Below are 22,074 nucleotides of genomic sequence, written 5' to 3'. Positions count from 1 at the left end.
ACCTTCGATTTTGAAGATAAGGAATTTGTCATAAAACGATTTTTTGTTCGTTCATGTGAACATTAAAAAACTTCAACCCAGATGCCTTCAAATAAAACTCTTTTACGAACGAATTGATTCACTTTTTTTGAATGGGTAGTTTTGTAACTATAGTGTCTGCTACCTCCTGAAGCTCCTCCACAAATTCCCATAGGTATTGTTGTTGTTGTTTGTTTACACTTTGGACTTGTAAAAATTTTGGACTCAAATAAAAATAAAAATGAATCGTGATTGACGATCGTTTAGTTTTTAAATTATATTATACTGAAAGAAAACATAGTAATAAATCGGTACCTATATCTAATTAGATAAACATAAATTATTTGGAATCAAAAGTCCAAACAATTGATAAATTTGGTAGGTAGTTAGGTACTTATTCTTACAACAAACTAGATAACAAAGTAACAGTGAGAACTGAAATACATAAACATAAGATACGATCATTTATGTGTATTAGATAAATCAGTTTTTCAAAAATGTCATTTTATTCTTCAACACTGTGTTTATATAATAGGCTCTTTGTTATTCTTCTTCAGTTCTTCGTTGAAACGAATTTTAGCTGTTGAGTAATTTTGATTGAGTGAGAACTTGAGGAATTTTACATTTACAGGAGCTTCTTGCAAAAGTAGACGTTTTGATTCCAAATACATAGTAGGTTTGTTTTTTTTTTACACGGATTTTGGCAGATTTAAAATCCACGAGAATCTACTAGGATAGATTGGTGATTAACTAAATTAATTGATTTCTAGGTGGATCATTCGCGAACGAAGTATTCAAATTTTTAGTGAATCATTCGCAAACGAATTGAATATTTTTTTAGGAATCATTCGCAAACGAATTTGTATAATTTTTTATTGAATCATTCGCGAACGAATTGAATAATTTTTGGTGAATCATTCGCGAACGAATTGAATAATTTTTTAGCGAATCATTCGCGAACTATTTGAATAATTTTTTAGTGAATCATTCGCGAACGAATTGAATAATTTTTGGTGAATCATTCGCGAACGAATTGATTTGTATAAGTGACTCGTTCACGAAAAAATCGATTTATTTATGATTTACTGAATTTTTGGTGAATCATTCACGAACGAATTGAATAATTTTTGGTGAATTATTCGCGAACGAATCGAATTATTTTTGGCGAATCATTCGCGAACGAATTGAATAATTTCTGGTGAATCATTCGCGAACGAATTGATTTGTATAAGTGACTCGTTCACGAACAAATCGATTCATTTACTGAATTTTTGGTGAATCATTCACGAACAAATTGAATAATTTTTGATAAATTACTCGCGAACGAATCAAATAATTTTTGGTGAATCATTCGCGAACGAATTGAATAATTTTTGGTGAATCATTCTCGAACGAATTGAATCATTTTTGGCGAATCATTCGCGAACGAATTGAATAATTTCTGGTGAATCATTCGCGAACGAATTGAATAATTTCTGGCGAATCATTTGCGAACGAATTGAATAATTTCTGGTGAATCGTTAATTTCTGGTGAATCATTCGCGAACGAATTGAGTAATTTCTGGTGAATCATTCGCGAACGAATCGAATAATTTTTGGTGAATCATTCGCGAACGAATTGATTTGTATAAGTGACTCGTTCACGAACAAATCGATTCATTTACTGAATTTTTGGTGAATCATTCACGAACAAATTGAATAATTTTTGATAAATTACTCGCGAACGAATCAAATAATTTTTGGTGAATCATTCGCGAACGAATTGAATAATTTTTGGTGAATCATTCTCGAACGAATTGAATCATTTTTGGCGAATCATTCGCGAACGAATTGAATAATTTCTGGTGAATCATTCGCGAACGAATTGAATAATTTCTGGCGAATCATTTGCGAACGAATTGAATAATTTCTGGTGAATCGTTAATTTCTGGTGAATCATTCGCGAACGAATTGAGTAATTTCTGGTGAATCATTCGCGAACGAATCGAATAATTTTTGGTGAATCATTCGCGAACGAATTGATTTGTATAAGTGACTCGTTCACGAACAAATCGATTCATTTACTGAATTTTTGGTGAATCATTCACGAACAAATTGAATAATTTTTGATAAATTACTCGCGAACGAATCAAATAATTTTTGGTGAATCATTCGCGAACGAATTGAATAATTTTTGGTGAATCATTCTCGAACGAATTGAATCATTTTTGGCGAATCATTCGCGAACGAATTGAATAATTTCTGGTGAATCATTCGCGAACGAATTGAATAATTTCTGGCGAATCATTTGCGAACGAATTGAATAATTTCTGGTGAATCGTTAATTTCTGGTGAATCATTCGCGAACGAATTGAGTAATTTCTGGTGAATCATTCGCGAACGAATCGAATAATTTTTGGTGAATCATTCGCGAACGAATTGAATAATTTTCGGTGAATTATTCGCGAACGAATTGAATAATTTTTAGTGAATCATTCGCAAACGAATTGATTTGTATAAGTGACTCGTTCACGAAAAAATCGATTTATTTATGATTTACTGAATTTTTGGTGAATCATTCACGAACGAATTGAATAATTTTTGGTGAATTATTCGCGAACGAATCGAATCATTTTTGGCGAATCATTCGCGAACGAATTGAATAATTTCTGGTGAATCATTCGCGAACGAATTGAATAATTTCTGGCGAATCATTCGCGAACGAATTGAATAATTTCTGGTGAATCGTTAATTTCTGGTGAATCATTCGCGAACGAATTGAGTAATTTCTGGTGAATCATTCGCGAACGAATCGAATAATTTTTGGTGAATCATTCGCGAACGAATTGAATAATTTTTGGTGAATCATTCTCGAACGAATTGAATAATTTTTGGTGAATCATTCGCGAACGAATTGACTAATTTTCGGTCAATTATTCGCGAACGAATTGAATAATTTTTAGTGAATCATTCGCGAACGAGTTGATTCTTATAAATAAATCCTTCGCGAATGAATTGATTCATAAATTAAAGAATTGATCAATTCTTGGGCGAATGATTTGCTAAAAATAAATCTACTCGTATTTGTTCGCGAATGGTTCGCCAAAAAATAATTCAATTTTGCGAGAAATTCAAATATTTTTATGATAGGTAATATTTTTTGAACAATTTTGAGGCCAAAATTGGGTAACGATTCTCAAAATTCTTAAAGAATTTTCCTACAAACTATAAGTATATTAATATGGGTTTGAATTTCGCGATAAATTCAATATTTCGACAAAGTTTTTCGTGCATTTTTAAGGAATTTTTGAGCCCATAATTTTCAGAAGTTTTAAAGAATTGACAAGGGTTGAAATTGTGCGAGAAATTGCAATATTTTGACGAACATGTTTCAGTTTTTCCAGAATTTTTGAAGCATTTTGAGCCCAAAATTTAGCGATTCTCAACATTTTTGAAAAAAATGCCATACGACCTTTCAATATGGGTTGAAATTTCGTGAGAAATTCAATCATTTCAACGAAAATGTTTTCTATGCTTTTTTGGAAAATTTTAAGCCAAAATTTGAAACACGACTTCACTTTTTTGACCATTTTTTTGAGCCCAAAGTTGAGCGATAATTCTCAGAATTTTTAAAGAATTGACATGCGTTGAAATTTTGCAAGAAATTCTAATATTTTGACAAACACGTTTTTCCAGAATTTGTGAGGAATTTTGAGCCTATAAAATTAAACGATTTTCAACATTTTTGAAAAAAATGCCATACGACCTTTCAATATGGGTTGAAATTTCGTGAGAAATTCAATTATTTCAACGAAAATGTTTTCTAAGCTTTTTTGGAAAATTTTAAGCCCAAATTTGAAACATGACTTCACTTTTTTGACCATTTTTTTGAGCCCAAAGTTGAGCGATAATTCTCAGAATTTTTAAAGAATTGACATACGTTGAAATTTTGCAAGAAATTCTAATATTTTGACAAACACGTTTTTCCAGAATTTGTGAGGAATTTTGAGCCTATAAAATTAAACGATTTTCAACATTTTTGAAAAAACGGCATGCGACCTATCAATATGGGTTGAAATTTCGTGAAAAATCCAATTATTCCGACGAAAATGTTTTCTGAGCTTTTTTGAAAAACTTTAATCCCAAAATTGAATCATGACTTTTCACATTTTCGAAAAAGTGGCTTACGACCTGTTAAAGTAGATCAAAATTTCACAATAAATTCGAATATTGCGACTAAAATTTTTTTGAGCCTTTTTTGAGGAATTTTGAGCTCAAAGTAAGGTCATAATTTTCAGCCTTGTTGGAAAAAAAGGCATTCGACCAATAAAAATTGGATAAAATTTTGCGCTTAATTTAATATAGCGATGAAAATGTTTTTCGAGCAATTTTAAAAAATTTCCGAGTCCAAAACTGTGTCACAATTTTCAGCATTTCTGAAAAAGTAGCGTGTAACGTTTCAAAACGGCTTGAAATCTCTCAGGAAATTTAAGATCAGAACAAATCTGATCAGAACAAATCTGATCAGAACAAATCTGATCAGACATGATCAGAGCAGAGTTTTGATCAGATTAAGGTACCTATACCTGCCTCGTGGAACTTGAAGACGAGCAAAATTACGCAGAAACATTAAATAGGTACATACCAGTCTATGAAGGATGGAAATACAAGTAAAATTAGGAATGAAGAAGGATCTATTGAAATGTTGCTAGATGGAATAAATGATGGCTGGTGGGGGTTGGAAATGTAGAAAAAGGAGACGACAGCAAGACACATAGATAGAAGACAGAAGACGAAATACCTACAGTCTGTGTGCATAGTGCACGTTCCTCATTTCATTAGAATGGTCATTTGTTCATTTGTTAGTTTAGTTTAGTGAAAAGAGATCAGACTCTCGTTTACTTGCAACAGTTCAAACTGAATAAAATCACGTCGGTGGTGCCTTTCGAAATATTTACGTACTCGGTGTATCTTTTTCTATCCTTTCAAAATGTGGTTAGAAACATTATATTTTGGTGTTATGATACCTGCTTTCGGATACCTTCTCTGGAATTGTTTTCCTTCTCAAGAGAAAATTGATAGCAAAATAGAAATAGCTGAGAAAACTCTTCAGAGTATCGCGGAGGAATTAATAAAGAAATCTGCTGAAGAAGTATTGAAAAAATTGGAACCACGTTTGGCCGAAGTAGAAAACCAATGCAAAATGGCTGCGAACGAGATACGAGAATCAACTTCGTCTCATCGTACTACGAATAGTAAATTCTCAAGTAAAATGCAGTTGTCGTTTATTTTCGGACTTTTATGTATTTTTTTTGTATTATTTATCTTTTTATAAATATACCTACTTGGTAACATTTGAGTGATTTATGAATGACATTTTAGATTGATTTTTCTTTCTTTTTTAAAAAACATTAATTGTAGGTTATTTTAAAATTAATTTAATCAACCGATAATTTTTTTTCGAGTTTTCAAAAATATCAATTACCTACCATATGCTTATTAATAAATGAATGATTTACGAAAGTATGCGCTGTTTTATTTTTTACCAACTAGATACACTGCCTTTTCAGCATCACTTAGACGATTTAAAGCTTTCGACTCGTATGATCGATATGAAAATTTGAGCTTTGCAAGTTCTAACACTCTGAAGGATAGAATCAAAGAATCATCATCTGTTATTTATTTATTTCAAAAAAAAAAAAATGAGACGTAAGGCTACGAAGTGCCAAATGAAATGAGCAGGTAGAGTTTGTTTTGTATTAGCAGGTTTGCATATTCAGTTGTTGTTCATCTGGTGTCTCTTGGAATCCGAAGATAAATGGACGTGCGGGTAAGGGAGGGGAACAGTCAAACCTACATACAGTATAATATCTATGGTGAAAGATGGATGTACGAGCTACATACCAGCTATACAAATGAGCAAGGAAATACGCTACAGGGTGGTTCACTACAGAGGGTGAAGTTGAAGAACAGTTAAAAATACGAAGAAAGATCTATTGATTTATAGACTACCTATAAGTTGCTAAATGGAATGAAAACAGGTAGGGGTTGGTGTAAATAAATAGACAATAGAGACGACAGTAAGACACACAAGCAGAGGAACAATATCAGTTAATTTATTGACTGGACCAGAGTCTCGATTCGATTGTGTTGTTTTACTGTTCATTTTGCTAATACCACGAGTGTCCAAGCAGTATTTCTTGGGGAAATCACTCTCGTGTTGTGGTGTTTTTGTGTTCGTGGGTTAAATTTCAGACTTGAAAATTAGCTACAGGTACGTTGGAGTTGAAAGTTCGTTTTTTAAAACTTTACCTTAATCTCAGTCGACGTGTTTTTTCGGATACGTACCTTTTAACCTGCATGGTTTTCAAAATTTTTGAAAAGGTGTTATTTGACCTATCAAAATATGTGCAATGTTGGATTAGATGGATTGCAAAGCGAATTCCAAACGAGTTTTCGATTTTTAATCAATATCCAATCAAGTTTCCCCCCCCCCCTCCTTCAATTACGAGTAATAATGAACCGCTGTGGAGTTATTCAAAAGTTACAAATTTCGCGAGAAATTCGAATATTACAACAAAAGTGTATTTGAGCAATTTTGAAGAATTTTGAGCTCGAAATGGAGGCACTGGTTTTGGGATTTTTGAATACATGTCTTGTGACTTATCAAAATGGGTTCACATTTCATGAGAAATTCGAATAATTATTGCAACAAAAAAACGAAAATGTTTTTAAAGCAATTTTGAAGAATTCTGAGTCTAAAATTGGGACATGTCACATGGTTTTTGGAGAGTTTTGAAAAAGTGTCGTGCGACCTATCAAAATGGATTCAAATTTCGTGAGAAATGCAAATATTTCAACTAAAACGTTTTTTGAGCATTTTTGAAGAATTCTGAAGCCAAAATTGGGTCTTGGGTTTGGGATTTTCGAAAAAATCTTATGCAAACTATCAAAATGGGTCAAAACTTTGCAAAAAATTCAAAAAATTTCAACGAAAATATTTTTTGAGCAGTTTTGAGAAATTTTGAGCCCAATATTGGGTCATGTATTTCGGTATTTTCGAACATGTGTTATCAAAATGGGTTAAAATTTTACGAAAAATTCAAATATGTCAATAAAAGTGTTTTTTGAACAATTTTGAAGAATTTTAAACTCAAAATTGTCTCTCGATTTTTGGCATTATTGAAATGAAATGATTTTTTGAAAATTTCTGAAGAATTTTGAGCCAAAAACTGAGTCGTGATTTTTGGAATTTTTGAAAAAGTAATATAGGACTTATTAAAGTGGGTTAAAAGTTTACGAGGAGTTTGAATATTTCGACGAAAATGTTATTAAAACTATTTCGAAGAATTTTTACACCGAAATTGGGTCATGAGTTTTGAGATTATTGTGAAATATTTTCATACAATCTATCAAAATGGGTTAATATTTTGCAAGAAATTCAACCAATTTTCGTATTTTTGAGCATTTTTGAAGAATTATGGACCCAAAATTGGGTCGTGGATTCTGGGATTTTAAAAGAAGTGTCATGTGACCTATCAAAATGAGTTAAAATTTGGTAAGGAATTCAAATACGGCGACAAAAATGTTTTTTGAGCAATTTCGAAGAATTTTAAACTCAAAATTGTGTCACAATTTTTGGAATTGAAAAAAATGCCACGTGACTTGTCAAAAATGGGTTGAAATTTCTCAAAAAATCCCAATTCTTCAATAAAAATGTATTTGGAGAGGACAGGGGGGGGGTTTGAAGAAATTCAGCCAAAAATAATTGGGTAATGATTTTTGGAATTTTTGAAGAAGTATTGTGTTGTGCAACGTATCAAAATGGGTTAAAATTTCGTAAGAAAATCAAATATTGAAATTAAATTGTTTTTTGAGAATTTCTGAAGAATTTTGAGCCATGATTTTTACGATTTTTGACTAAGTATACCTTCGCGTGTAGTTTTCACCTTTTTCGCACATTTTTGATTATTAAAAAACACCTTTTACAATACGAAACTTTAATGAGAATAAATTCTAAATTAATACATGAGCGTGAGACGCGTTTCGGTCTGCTCGGAGACCATCATGCAAATTCAACATCAAAATTGGTTCAGGTGTTCAAACATAATGATGACGATGACATTCAGATTGCCTACTCTTCAAAAAATTCCCTAGGGTCGCTATTCTGTAATGCCAAGGATAAAATCCCCAAGATGAAAAAAGTGATGTTTATAGACTATCCTGCAACAATTGCTCAGCTACCTATATTGGGCAAACAGGGAGAAGCTTCAAAATTAGGTTAAACGAACACTTAGCTGCTTGGAGAAATAATCATCTGGGAAAAAGTAACTTTGCTGATCATCTCATTAATTCTGGCCACAACTTTTTACCTGACTCAGGAATACAAATTCTACATATTGCCGAAAAAGGGCATCGCCTCAACACCCTTGAGCTTGTAGAAATAAAACGTCATGAGAAATCCACAGAGTTCAATATGGTCAACGATGTTTCGCCAAACAGTGCAATTGATTCGCTTCTACCTATTCTAAATCACCCCCTACCTGTATATTAAATTTACGACGCAATTTTTTGACTCTTGTACATTTGTTGATCTCCCCTCTACTTGTTCCATACGACGCATCTTTCTTGTTTATCTTCTGTATGTTACGTAACCTCATTCGTGATTGAAAATGGTCTCCGAGCAGACCGAAACGCGTCTCACGCTCATGTATTAATTTAGAATTTATTCTCATTAAAGTTTCGTATTGTAAAAGGTGTTTTTTAATAATAAGTATACCTTTTTAAAGTAATTTTTGAAGGAGTTTTAGACTAAAATCAGGTCAAGTTTTTCGGAATTTTTGAAAAAGTGTCATATGTACTTACTGAAAATCGAAAATTTCCATCAAAACTTTTTTTGAATATTTTTGAAAAATCTTGGCTTGAAATTTTGTTTAATCTTTGGGAATTAGCATAACCGCTGGCCCAAAAAATTGACTTAATTGTAAGTTTCCATTGATTTCTTTTCAAGCTCCAAGAAAAAAATTAATGAGGATTTCCAATTTCCTGCCATTTCAACTTGTTTTGATTGGTTACGAGACACTTTCCTCAAAAGTGTTGAAAATCAAGATTCAATTTTAGGCTCAATATTTATTTTTCTTCAAAAGGAGTTTTTCAACAATTTTCGGTGGATTACCTACTCGACAGTTTCTGAAGAGTTTATGATTTCAGAAAAATTTCACTTTCTGTTTGCGAATGAATGTTTAAATTTAGAGCTATATTTTTACACAATTACAAAAAGATTTTCAATACCTAACTACACATATTATTATCTGTATTATTTAATCGCTTTGTTGTTGAATGATATGACTTATGAGCATTTGTTCATTTCTGTGGCAATTTTGAATCTTTTTAAAACGAATTGGCAACCTCGATTCAGCATTCGATCCGTCGAATGAGAGTTTCCAATAAGTAATTTACTCGTTCTAGATCTGAAATTAGCCCAGAAACAAACAAATCTTGTGACTGGGCGATTTTTTCTTAGCTGAAACACTCTTCGAATGAGTTTAGATTCAATACGAGTAGTTTTGAAAAACGTGTTGATTACACTCACAACTCGTTTAAAAAGATCAACCAGACCTTCTTTTGTTATACATAACAACATAACATATGTGTCGAATTGGTGGAGGCTTTACCTGTGCATGTTAGAATTGCCCTTTACGAGTACCTATGATAAATCATGTGTTCTTTTAGATGACAATTAATCCATAATTTAATTTATTTTGTTTCAGGTGAGTACGATTTCTTGTCCTATGAGTTAGAGAATATGATGTCAAGTGAGTGATTTCTTTTATAATTATAATTTACGCTAGAATCTAATTTTCAATTCTTGAATTCATGGTATTGGAAAACAATTATCGACTAGATTCGTATTAACTTTATAGTCCGGCATATGACAATAGGAGTAATTGAACCCCCCCCCGCCGATCCTCCGGGACAACTTTTTTCTTAAAGGGGACATCCTAAGGAACATTTTAAAGCAAACTTGCCAAAAAAAAAGTTGGCCTTACATACAAAATGGCGGCCATTTTGATTGACAGGTCAGCAGAAATCGCAGATTTTGCGTTTTAACATAGGACTTGCACGAACTTTTTCAAACTTTACAAACGTAGATCGAAAGATCATGCAAAAATTTATCACCTGTCAAAATTTCAAGTGCTAAAGTGCGTTTTTCGATTTTTGGTGAATTTTTGAAAATCGAATTTAGGCCAAAAATGAAGGAAAAAATCAAAATCTTACCAAATTGACCGAGAAAGCTGAAATTTGGGATATACCCTATTTTCGACATGCCAAATCGATTGGAAACGGTTTCAACCCGTTTTGAGCGGTACTGGAGCCTCCAGCAGATTTTTGAAACTCGAAATTCATCCTACAAAATTCCATGAAATTGGAGTTGTAAAGCTAAAATCTATTCTAAAAACTAATTTCAATACGCTACGAAGTACTGCAGGTGAATTTCAAGTCGTTTTGGAGCCTCCAGCAACTTTTTGAAAATTCCTAAAACCTCCAGCAGATTTTTGAAACTTTAAATTTTCACAAAATTTCATCAAAAATGGAGATGGAAAGCTGAAATTGACTCTACACTCCAATTTTAACACCTTCTGAAGACGACTTCAGGAGGGTTCAAGTAATTTTAGGGCCTCCAGCGACTTTTTTGAAAATTACTGGAGCATCCAGTAGATTTTTTAAACTTGAAATTTCCCCAAAATTTCATCAAACTGAGATGGAAAATCGAAATTTATTCTGCAAACTAATTTCAATACGCTACGAAGTTGACTGCCGGTGAATTTCAAGTCATTTTGGAGCCTCCAGCAACTTTTTAAAAGGTTGTATGATGTTTTTTTGGAAAATTGAAATTTCCTAAAAGTAGCTGGAAGCTTCAAAACCATTTGAAACCACCATGTAGTCTGCGAAGTAAATTTGAGCTTACCAACTCCGTTTGATAAATTAATGTTGGGGAAATTTCAAGTTTCAAAAATCTACTGGAGGCTCCAGTAATTTTCAAAAAAATCGCTGGTGACCCTAAAATGACTTGAAACCACCTGAAGTCGACTTCAGAGGGTGTTAAAACTGAAGTGTAGAGTAAATTTCAGCTTTCCATCTCCATTTTTTGATGAAATTTTGTGAAAATTTTAAGTTTCAAAAATCTGCTGGAGGTTTTAGGAATTTTCAAAAAGTCGCTGGAGGCTCCAAAACGACTTGAAATTCACCTGCAGTACTTCGTAGCGTATTGAAATTAGTTTGCAGAGCAAATTTCGGCTATCCAACTCCATTTGATGAAATTTTGTGGGAATTTCGAGTTTCAAAAATCGGCTGGAGGCTCCAGAACTGCTCAAAACGGGTCGAAACCGTTTCCAATCGATTTGGCATGTCGAAAATAGGGTGTATCCCAAATTTCAGCTTTCTCGGTCAATTTGTTAAAATTTTGATTTTTTCCTTCATTTTTGGCCTAAATTCGATTTTCAAAAATTCACCAAAAATCGAAAAACGCACTTTAGCACTTGAAATTTTGACAGGTGATAAATTTTTGCATGATCTTTCGATCTACGTTTGTAAAGTTTGAAAAAGTTCGTGCAAGTCCTATGTTAAAACGCAAAATCTGCGATTTCTGCTGACCTGTCAATCAAAATGGCCGCCATTTTGTATGTAAGGCCAACTTTTTTTTTGGCAAGTTTGCTTTAAAATGTTGCTTAGGATATCCCCTTTAAGAAAAAAGTTGTCCCGGGGGATCGGCCGGGGGGGTACAATTACTCCTATTGTCATAATCTCTTCCGATGTATTCCTAAACTCAATTTCACCCGGGAATCGTTCCAGTTGCGACCCCCCCCCTCCGAAGTGATTTGCTAATGCCAAAAGTAAAATGAGCATTCACGAATTGGGAATTGACCTTTGGAAGGATTTATAAAATATTTGGGAACGTTTTTTTGATAATTTAGCAGCGATTTTCAAATTACCTACTTTGACTTCAAATTCGAAAACTTTCCTAAACAAATTCTTGTTTTTCAATAAATTCTTAGATACATCATTTTGGATACATTTTCATACTAGTTGCGAACATATTCGCAGCCTTTAATAAATTTCTAGACAATTTTTAATATTATTTCAAAATGAAACAATTTTTATGATTTCAAATTTTAGCTTACGTTTGCTCTTGATATTGCCTATACCTATTTTGAAGGGGAAAAAATGGCATTGACTGAAACTACCGAAATGCCAAAAAATGAAATAACATTAACAGTCGTGACTACGTTTAATTAATTTTACTGGAAGTTGAAACTGGGAAAAAATGCGATACTCGAAAGGAGTAGAGGAAGGAGGGGAAAGAGTTGATAATTTGTTCGAAGAAAGATTTTTGACAATGATTAGGGATGATGGATGTACAATAATATTGTACATAGGCAAACGTACAATACAGGTGGCGGCAAGACGCAGAAATAAGGAAACAATACAATCCAGTTTCTTGCCGACTCGATTCGAGGGATCGTCAGGTTCATTTTCATCCTTTCCTTGTATGTACCTGTGTACCAGTTTTAGCTGAGAAGTCATTCTCACGTTTAGTACAGTTTCGTGTTCAACTGCAGCGTTAATTTTAGCTGAATTTCTCAATTTGACAGTTCGTTGCGATTAACTTTTCACATTTTGCTCGTTCGGTGTGATTTACTTTTTAAAAATGTCTTGGCCGTGGCCGCCGTGGGTATTTTTTTTCTCTATGGTGGCGGTAGTTATCACAAGTTTTAATTTAGGGGTTCAAATGACGAACCTTTTTGTGGGTTTTGATAATAGCAATCGCGAAGGAGAATGCCAGAGGTTGATACAAATAATCCACCATAATGCGTGGTCTAGTGTGAACATATCCAATCAAGAAATGTTGAAAGTCTTGGAGCCACGTTTCGCAAAGCTAGAACAAGTACAATCCAGCGCTAATCCAGATATGTTGAATACTTTGGCACCGCTAGCAGAACAATTCAAAACACTCGCAGCAGATTACGAAAATTTGTTGAAAATAATCAAAGTTCATACGTCTTCGGATCCTGTGAAAATATCCAGTACAGATATTTTGAATGCTTTGGAGCCACGTTTCGCCAAGCTAGAAGAATACTTGAAGAAACTCGCAGATCAGAATCAGAGATCGAATTCAGATTACGAGGAATTTATGAAAATAATCAAAGATTGTACGTCTTCGGATCCTGTGAAAATATCCAGTACAGATATATTGAATGCTTTGGAGCCACTATTCGCCAAGCTGGAAGAGATGCTCGCAGCTCGGGTTGAGAAATCAAATTCAGGTCATCGTAGTTATACTACGAATTAGCAGACACAGATATCCTATACACTCTTCTCTATTGGTGTAATGTTTTTCTTTAATAATTTATTGTAATTTAATATGTTTTTCAGCTTTAATTGTTGTTGCGGTATTTTTACTGCTACTAGTGTATTTCAAAGTAATCGTGAACATCAGATCCCCACTCCAGTTCGAGAATTCTCATTTTTAAACGAATCAAAATTTATTTCCCTATCGTGATGTTTGTGATTCGCAGTGCTTAGGTTAAAAGTATTCAAAATTTATTTTGAAGAAAATTCAGTTGATTGCATTATTTTTTTTAAAAAAGTCATTTAGCTTTTAATTTATTTTTAGACGAATTATTTTTTTATTTTATGATTCTGAACTTTAGGTACAATTAGACAATGTTGATGGAGATTTCGTAGTAATATTCAGTAAATAAGTCCTGTTGTATTTAATGAGTATGGATTGATGATAAATAGGTACCTACGTAGTTTTAAGCCATAGGCTAAGTTTATACCTCTACATTTGAAAGTACCTAACTATAATTAATAAATATGTTTTTTTTTCTGGAAAAAGTGTCACATTGATTGCCCTCGTAGTTGCCAAAGGTAAAGGTATATAGGTACCTAGAATTAACAAGAGAACTGAATTATTTTAAAATCACAATTACATACCTATTCGTAGATCTCACATTGAATTTCGAATCACATTTCTATGAGATTTTTGAGTGAATTTGAAACCTGTCTGCTGAGATAAATTTTCTAACCCCTTTGGATAAGCACATTGGGTTGTACCTACCTATCGTGTTTTTTTTTTTTTTTTTTTTTTTTTTTAATTGAAAGTAGGAGTTTTAGTGGCGGCTAAAAAGGGCTCAAATGAACGCATCAAAAATTTGAGACCAAAAAAAATTCAAAAATGGAGCTTTTTTGGCATTTTTTAGTATTTTTCAAATCATACCTATGCTGATACGTATAATATATAATTGAATGAGACGATGCTCCAGCTCTCAAAGAATAAGAAATATCTGGGAAAAAAATGCATATTTCGAAAATTTGCCTTATCTTGATAAATAATTTATATATTTTTGGAACCACTGAATACAGTTGTTTTGAAGTTTTTCAGCTTTTTGGGTCGATTGTCAGGTGAATTTCGAATAAATTTTTAGTTTTGATGATTTTATTTTCAATTTTAGTAGATTTTGATATTGCTTCGAAAGTTTGGATGGATCTGCGAAGGATCGACACAAGGATTGACAATGTCTCCTTTTTAGCAAGGATTATTCTCAGGTGTAGCTCAGCACATTTTGTATGGTTCCAAAAATATTTACTCACTTCTTCAAAAGTTTTTTAATGAAAAAAAAAATTTACCGACTTTTCGTTTATGAATCAATTCGTTCGCGAATGATTCACCAAAAGTTATTCAATTCGTTCGCGAAATGATTCACCAAAAATTAAGTAAATGAATTGATTCGTTCGCGAACGAGTCATTTATACGAATCAATTCGTTCGCGAAAATTATTAAATTATTAAATTCGTTCGCGAATGATTCACCCAAAATTAAGTAAATGAATCGATTCGTTCGCGAACGAGTCATTCATACAAATAAATTCGTTCGCGAATGATTCACAAAAAATTATTCAATTTTATTCGTTCGCGAATGATTCACCAAAAAATTAATAAATTAAAATTATTCAATTTGTTCGCGAATGATTCACCAACAATCGTCAAATAATTAATTCGTTTGCGAATGATTCACTAAAAATTGAATACTTTGTTCGCGAATGATTCACCTAGAAATCAATCAGTTTATTAAAGTTATATGGCGTTTTTTTTGAAAATTGAAATTTCCTAAAAGTAGCTGGAAGCTTCAAAACCATTTGAAACCACGATGTAGTCTGTGAAGTAAATTTCAGCTAGCCAAATCCATTTCATAAATTAATGTTGCGGGAATTTCAAGTATCAAAAATTCTATTGGAGGCTGGAGGTTCCAGTAATTTTCAAAAAAGTCGCTGGAGGCTCTAAAATGACTCAAACCCACCTGAAGTCGTCTTCAGAGGGTGTTAAAATTGGAGTGTAGAGTAAATTTCAGCTTTCCATCTCCATTTGATGAAATTTTGTGAAAATTTAAAGTTTCAAAAATCTGCTGGAGGTTTTAGGAATTTTCAAAAAGTCGCAGGAGGCTCCAAAACGACTTGAAATTCACCTGCGGTACTTCGTAGCGTATTGAAATTAGTTTTTAGAATAAATTTTAGCTTTACAACTCCAATTCGATGGAATTTTGTGGGAATTTCGAGGTTCAAAAATCGGCTGGAGGCTCCAGAACTGCTCAAAACGGGTCGAAACCGTTTCCAATCGATTTGGCATGTCGAAAATAGGGTATATCCCAAATTTCAGCTTTCTCGGTCAATTTGGTAAAATTTTGATTTTTTCCCTCATTTTTGGCCTAAATTCGATTTTCAAAAATTCACCAAAAATCGAAAAACGCACTTTAGCACTTGAAATTTTGACAGGTGATAAATTTTTGCATGATCTTTCGATCTACCTTTGTAAAGTTTGAAAAAGTTCGTGCAAGTCCTATGTTAAAACGCAAAATCTGCGATTTCGGCTGACCTGTCAATCAAAATGGCCGCCATTTTGTATGTAAGGCCAACTTTTTTTTTGGCAAGTTTGCTTTAAAATGTTCCTTAGGATATCCCCTTTAAGAAAAAAGTTCTCCCGGAGGATCGGCGGGGGGGGGGGTGCAATTATGTACTCCTGTTGTCATAATCTCTTCCAATAGTCCTAAACTCAATTTCACCCTGGAATCGTTTCAGTTGCGACCCCCCCCCCCCTCCGAAGTGATTTGCTGATGCCAAAAGTAAAATGAGCATTCACGAATTGGGAATTGACCTTTGGAAGGATTTATAAAATATTTGGGAACGTTTTTTGATAATTTAGAAGCGATTTTCAAATTACCTACTCTTACTTCAGATTCGAAAACTTTCCTAAACAAATTCTTGTTTTTCAATAAATTCTTAAATACACCATGTTGGATACATTTTCATACTACTTAGTTGCGAACATATTCGCTGCCTTTAATAAATTTCTAGACAATTTTTAATATTATTTCAAAATGAAACAATTTGTATGATATCAAATTTTAGCTTACGTTTGCTCTTGCCATTGTCTATACCTATTTTAAAGGGGGAAAAATGGCATGGACTGAAACTACTGAAATGCCAAAAAGTGAAGAAGACGTGACTACGTTTAATTAATTTTACTGGAAGTTGAAACTGGGAAAAAAATGCGATACTCGAAAGGGGTAGTGGAAGGAGGGGAAAGAGTTGATAATTTGTTCGAAGAAAGATTTTTAACAATGATGAGGGATGAGGGATGTACATACAATTATATTGAACATAGGCAAACGCACAATACAGATGACGGCAAGACGACGCAGAAACAAGGAAACAATACAATCCAGTTTCTCGCAGACTCTATTCGAGAGTTCGTCAGGCTCATTTTCATCCTTTCCTCGTATGTACCAGTTTTAGCTGAGAAGTCATTCTCGCGTTTAGTACAGTTTCGTGTTCAACTGCAGCGTTAATTTTAGCCGAATTTCTCAATTTGACAGTTCGTTTCGATTAACTTTTCACATTTTGCTCGTTCGTTGCGATTTAATTTTTAAAAATGTTGTGGTCGGCATTTTTCGCTATAGTGACTGTAGTTTTCACAAGTTTTAATGCAGGAGTTCAAATAATGAACCTTTGTGTGAGTAAAGATCGCGAAGGAGAATACCAGAGGTTGATTCAAGCAATCCACCATAATACGTGGTCTAGTGTGAACCTATCCAATCAAGAAATGTTGAAAGTCTTGGAGCCACGTTTCGCAAAGCTAGAACAAGTACAATCCAGCGCTAATCCAGATATGTTGAATACTTTGGCGGTAGCAGAACAATTAAAGATACTCGCAGCTGAGATCGAGAGATCAAATTCAGAGTATGGGAAATATACGAAAACAATCAGCAGTCACATTGATGACCTGAAAAAATTGGAACCGAGTTTTGTCAGGCTATTGGACCAATTCAAGAGACTCGCAGTTCAGAACGAGAGATCGAATTCAGATTATGAGAAATTTTTGAAAATAATCAAAGATCGTACGTCTTCGGATCCTGTGAAAATATCCAGTACAGATATGTCGAATGCTTTGGAGCCACGTTTCGCCAAGCTAGAAGAACACTTGATGAGACTCGCAGATCAGAATCAGAGATCAAATTCAGATAACGAGGAATTCATGAAAATAATCAAAGATCGTACGTCTTCGGATCCTGTGAAAATATCCAGTACAGATGTATTGAATGCTTTGGAGCCACGTTTCGCCAAGCTGGAAGAGATGCTCGCAGCTCGGGTTGAAAAATCAAATTCGGGTCATCGTAATACTAGTTATACTAAATTAGAAGATACGGATATCGTACACGCTCTTTTTTATTGGTTGTATGTTTGTATTTTAATAATTTGTAATTTAGTATGCTTTTCTGCTTTGATTGTTGTTGTGGTATTTTTACTGCAACTAGTGTATTTAAATGTAATCGTGAACATCAGATCCCGACTCCAGTTCGAGAATTCTCATTTTTAAACGAATCTAATTTATTTCCTTATCATGATGTTTGTGATTCCCAGTGCTTATTAGGTTTAAAAGTATTCAAAATGTATTTTGAAGAAAATTCAGTTGATTGCATTATTTTTTTTAAAACAGTCATTTACTTAGCTTTTAATTTATTTTTAGACGAATTACTTTTTTATTTTATGACTCTGAACTTTACAATTAGACAATGTTGATGGAGATTTCGTAGTAATATTCAGTAAATTAGTGCTGTTGTATCTAAAGAGTATGGATAGATGAAAACTAGGTACCTACCTACGTAGTTTTAAGCCATAAGCTAAGTTTATACCTCTATATTTGAAAGTACCTACCTAACTATAATTAATAAACATGTTTTTTTTTTGTTTTTTTGGAAAAAGTGTCAAATTGATTACTCTCATAGTTGCCAAAGGTAAAGGTATATAGGTACGTAGGATTAACAATCATTCGTATGGTGAGGGAGAACTGAATTATTTTAAAATAACAATTAGGTACCTATTCGTAGATCACACATTGAATTTCGAATCACATTTCTATGAGATTTTTGAGTGAATTTGAAACCTGTCTGCTGAGATCAATTTTCTAACCACTTTGGATAAGCACATTATGGTGAATCGTGTTGGCTTTTTTTTTCAAATTGAAAGTACGAGTTTCAGTGGCGGCTAAAAAGGCCTCGAATGTACGCATCAAAAATTTGAGTCCAAAAAAATTTCAAAAATAGAGCTTTTTTGGCATTTTTTTTAATTTTTCAAATCATACCTGTGCTGATAATTGAATGAGACAATCCTGCAGCCCTCAAAGAATAAGAAATATGTATCTGAAAAAAATTACATATTTCGAAACTTTGCCTTAAGTACCTTGATAAATAATTTATACAGTTTTGGAACTACTGAATGCAGTTGTTTTGAAGTTTTTCAGTTTTTTGGGTCGATTGTCAGGTGAATTTCGAATAAATTTTTAGTTTTGATGATTTTATTTTCAATTTTAATAGATTTTGATATTGCTTCGGAAGTTTGGATGTATCTGCGAAGGACACAAGGATTGGCAATGTCTCCTTTTTAGTAGGGATTATTCTCAGGTGTAGCTCTACACATTTCGTATAGTTCTTTAATGAAAAAAATAATAAAACAAATTAAGAATCAAAAATGAGCTAATTGTACTTAGTTTAATAAATCTAATACTTAAAGTTGATTTTTCTTCTATTCGTCTTACAATCTGCCAAATTAAAAAAAAAACGAAAACCAGTAATATTTACCAATAAGTTGACAAATGAAAAACCGATTTACAAAATACCAATTAAACTTTCAAAATATGTAGGTACAAACTACTTACCGAGAACCAATACCGAAATTATTTTAATATTGGAACTACCTATTTCTGTATTTTCAACTTTTACCGACTTTTCGTTTATGAATCAATTCGTTCGCGAATGATTCCCGGAAAATGATTCAATTTGGTCGTGAATGATTCGCTAAAAATTGACTAAATGAACCGATTCGTTCGCGAACGACTGAACGAGTCACTTATACATACAAACCAATTTGTTCCCGAATGATTGACTAAAAATTATTCAATTCGTTCGTGAACGATTCACCTAAAATTGAGTAAATGAATCGATTCGTTCGCGAATGAGTCACTTATACAAATCAATTCGTTCGCGAATGATTCACAAAAAATTATTCAACTCTTTCGCGAAATGATTCACTAAAAATTGAGTGAATGAACCAATTCGTTCGCGAACGACTGAACGAGTCACTTATACATACGAACCAATTTTGTTCTCGAATGATTAACTAAAAATTATTCAATTCGTTCGTGAATGATTCATCAAAAATTGAGTAAATGAATCGATTCATTCGCGAACGAGTCACTTATACGAATCGATTCGTTCGTGAATGATTCACCAAAAATTATTCAATTTGTTCGCGAAATGATTCAACAAAAATTAAGCGAATGAATCGATTCGTTCGCGAACGAGTCACTTATACGAATCAATTCGTTCGCGAACGAGTCACTTATACGAATGAATTCGTTCGCGAACGAGTCACTTATACGAATCAATTCGTTCGCGAACGAGTCACTTATACGAATGAATTCGTTCGCGAATGATTCACCAAAAATTATTCAATTCATTCGCGAAATGATTCACTAAAAATTGAGTAAATGAATCGATTCGTTTGCGAACGAGTCATTTATACGAATCAATTCATTCGCGAATGATTCACAAAAAATGATTCAATTCGTTCGTGAATGATTCACCAAAAGTTGAGTAAATGAACCGATTTGTTCGCGAACGACTGAATGAGTCACTTATACATACGAACCAATTTTGTTCTCGAATGATTAACTGAAAATTATTCAATTCGTTCGTGAATGATTCATCAAAAATTGAGTAAATGAATCGATTCATTCGCGAACGTACGCGTCACTTATACGAATCGATTCGTTCGTGAATGATTCACCAAAAATTATTCAATTCGTTCGCGAAATGATTAAACAAAAATTAAGTAAATGAATCGATTCGTTCGCGAACGAGTCACTTATACGAATCAATTCGTTTGCGAATGATTCACCAAAAATTGAGTAAATGAATCGATTCGTTCGCGAACGAGTCATTTATACAAATAAATTCGTTCGTGAATGATTCACCAAAAATTAAGTAAATGAATCGATTCGTTCACGATCTAGCCATTCATACGAATAAATTCGTTCGCGAATGATTCACCAAAAATTATTCAATTTGTTCGCGAATGATTCACTAAAAATTGAATACTTTGTTCGCGAATGATTCACCTAGAAATCAATCAATCGCCAATCAGTTGTGAACGACTCGATTCGATTCGATTTGATTCACTTCGCTTGAAAACAGATCAATTCCCATACAATAGTTTCATAAAAACAGAATTAATAGTAAATTATGTAGTTGATCCGTTCGCGAATGATTCTCCAAGAAATCAATCATTTTTTTTAATCACTAATCGTTCGCAAATGATTCGATTCGATTGTAAATAGATCAACTGCTGTACAAATATTTCAAAAAAAGTGAATCAATTCGTTCGTAAAAGATTTTTCTTTGAAGAAAAGTCGGTCTTCTCACATGCTAAATGTGTAAGAGTTTTTTTCTTTTTGACTTTGGCTCTTGCAGTTTGGATTTTGCACTTTTGAAAAAATTCAGCTAAAATTTGGAATTTTTTTCCAAAAAAAATAATGTCGAAAATTGCCAAAAAGTCTCATTTTTTAAATAACTAGTAACATGCAGAAAAGTTTAATTTATTTTGATGAAAACGATTAAAAATTCCAAAAAGCCTCGTTTTTCTTCCAAAAATTGCTTAAAAGTTTCACTTTTTCGCCAAAATTGTCAAAATGTTGCTTTCTTATGAGAAATTGAAAAAAAAATCTATTTCATGTTAAAGATTGCTGAAAAGTCCTGCTTTATTATCAAAATGTTGCGAATTATAATAGTTCACATTTATGGCAAAAATTTGGAAAAATTAGGTATCACTTTTTGCCAGTAATTGAAAAAAGTTCTTTTTTTAGTTTTTTAAACAAAAATGCGACTTTTTTAAATGGGTACTTTTTGATCACTTTTTTTGGCAAAAAAACCAAGATTTTTTGATAGTTTCGATGAAAGCGAGATCCTTTTGGTGTGAAAAGCAAAATTTATTTGGTAAATAATTAATTCTGGAAGAAAGAAAGACTTTTCGACAATTTTTGAAAATTTTGACCAAAAGAACAAAACTTTTTCACAACTTTTGGCAATTTGTACAAGAAATAAAATTTTTATGTAAGCATAACTTTTTCGAATTCACCTTTAAAAAAGAGTTTTTTGAAAAAATGCGAAGGACTTCTTCTCATTTATAAAATTTATTAAGTATTTATTGCCACAGATTTTTTTATTGTATTAAAATGAGTTATTTTTCTGGAATTTCGACGGGGAATCATTCATTTTATTTCCGAGCAATAATTTTTTTTTGGGGGGGCGGGGGTTCCTAAGTTTAAGCAAAATAAGGCAACAAGCAATTGAAACACACATTGGAAAGAACCGATGAAAATTCCAAAAAATCGATCTGATCGAAACTATGAAAAATCTCATGTAAAAAACCTTGGGTAAAATCGGCTAAAAAAATCACGAAAATC

General features: G+C 32.9%; 1 protein-coding gene across 5 annotated transcripts in view; it reads left to right on the top strand.

Annotated features, from left to right (window-relative positions):
- The window catches only part of LOC135842454 (uncharacterized), a 132,121-nt gene that overhangs the window by 62,225 nt on the left and 47,822 nt on the right, over positions 1 to 22,074 (top strand). Inside the window, exon 1 of one of the 5 annotated variants that reach the window (XM_065359927.1) lies at positions 6,134 to 6,271. The exons of the other annotated variants lie outside the window; for them this stretch is intronic. The gene's annotated coding sequence lies outside the window, so the exon portion shown is untranslated. Of the gene's footprint in view, positions 1 to 6,133; positions 6,272 to 22,074 lie in introns of those variants that run through there. 5 annotated transcript variants of the gene reach the window in all.

This window comes from Planococcus citri, chromosome 4, assembly GCF_950023065.1.
Source record: "Planococcus citri chromosome 4, ihPlaCitr1.1, whole genome shotgun sequence".
Lineage (NCBI taxonomy): Eukaryota > Metazoa > Arthropoda > Insecta > Hemiptera > Pseudococcidae > Planococcus > Planococcus citri.
This window is presented reverse-complemented; position numbering and strand designations above follow the sequence as displayed.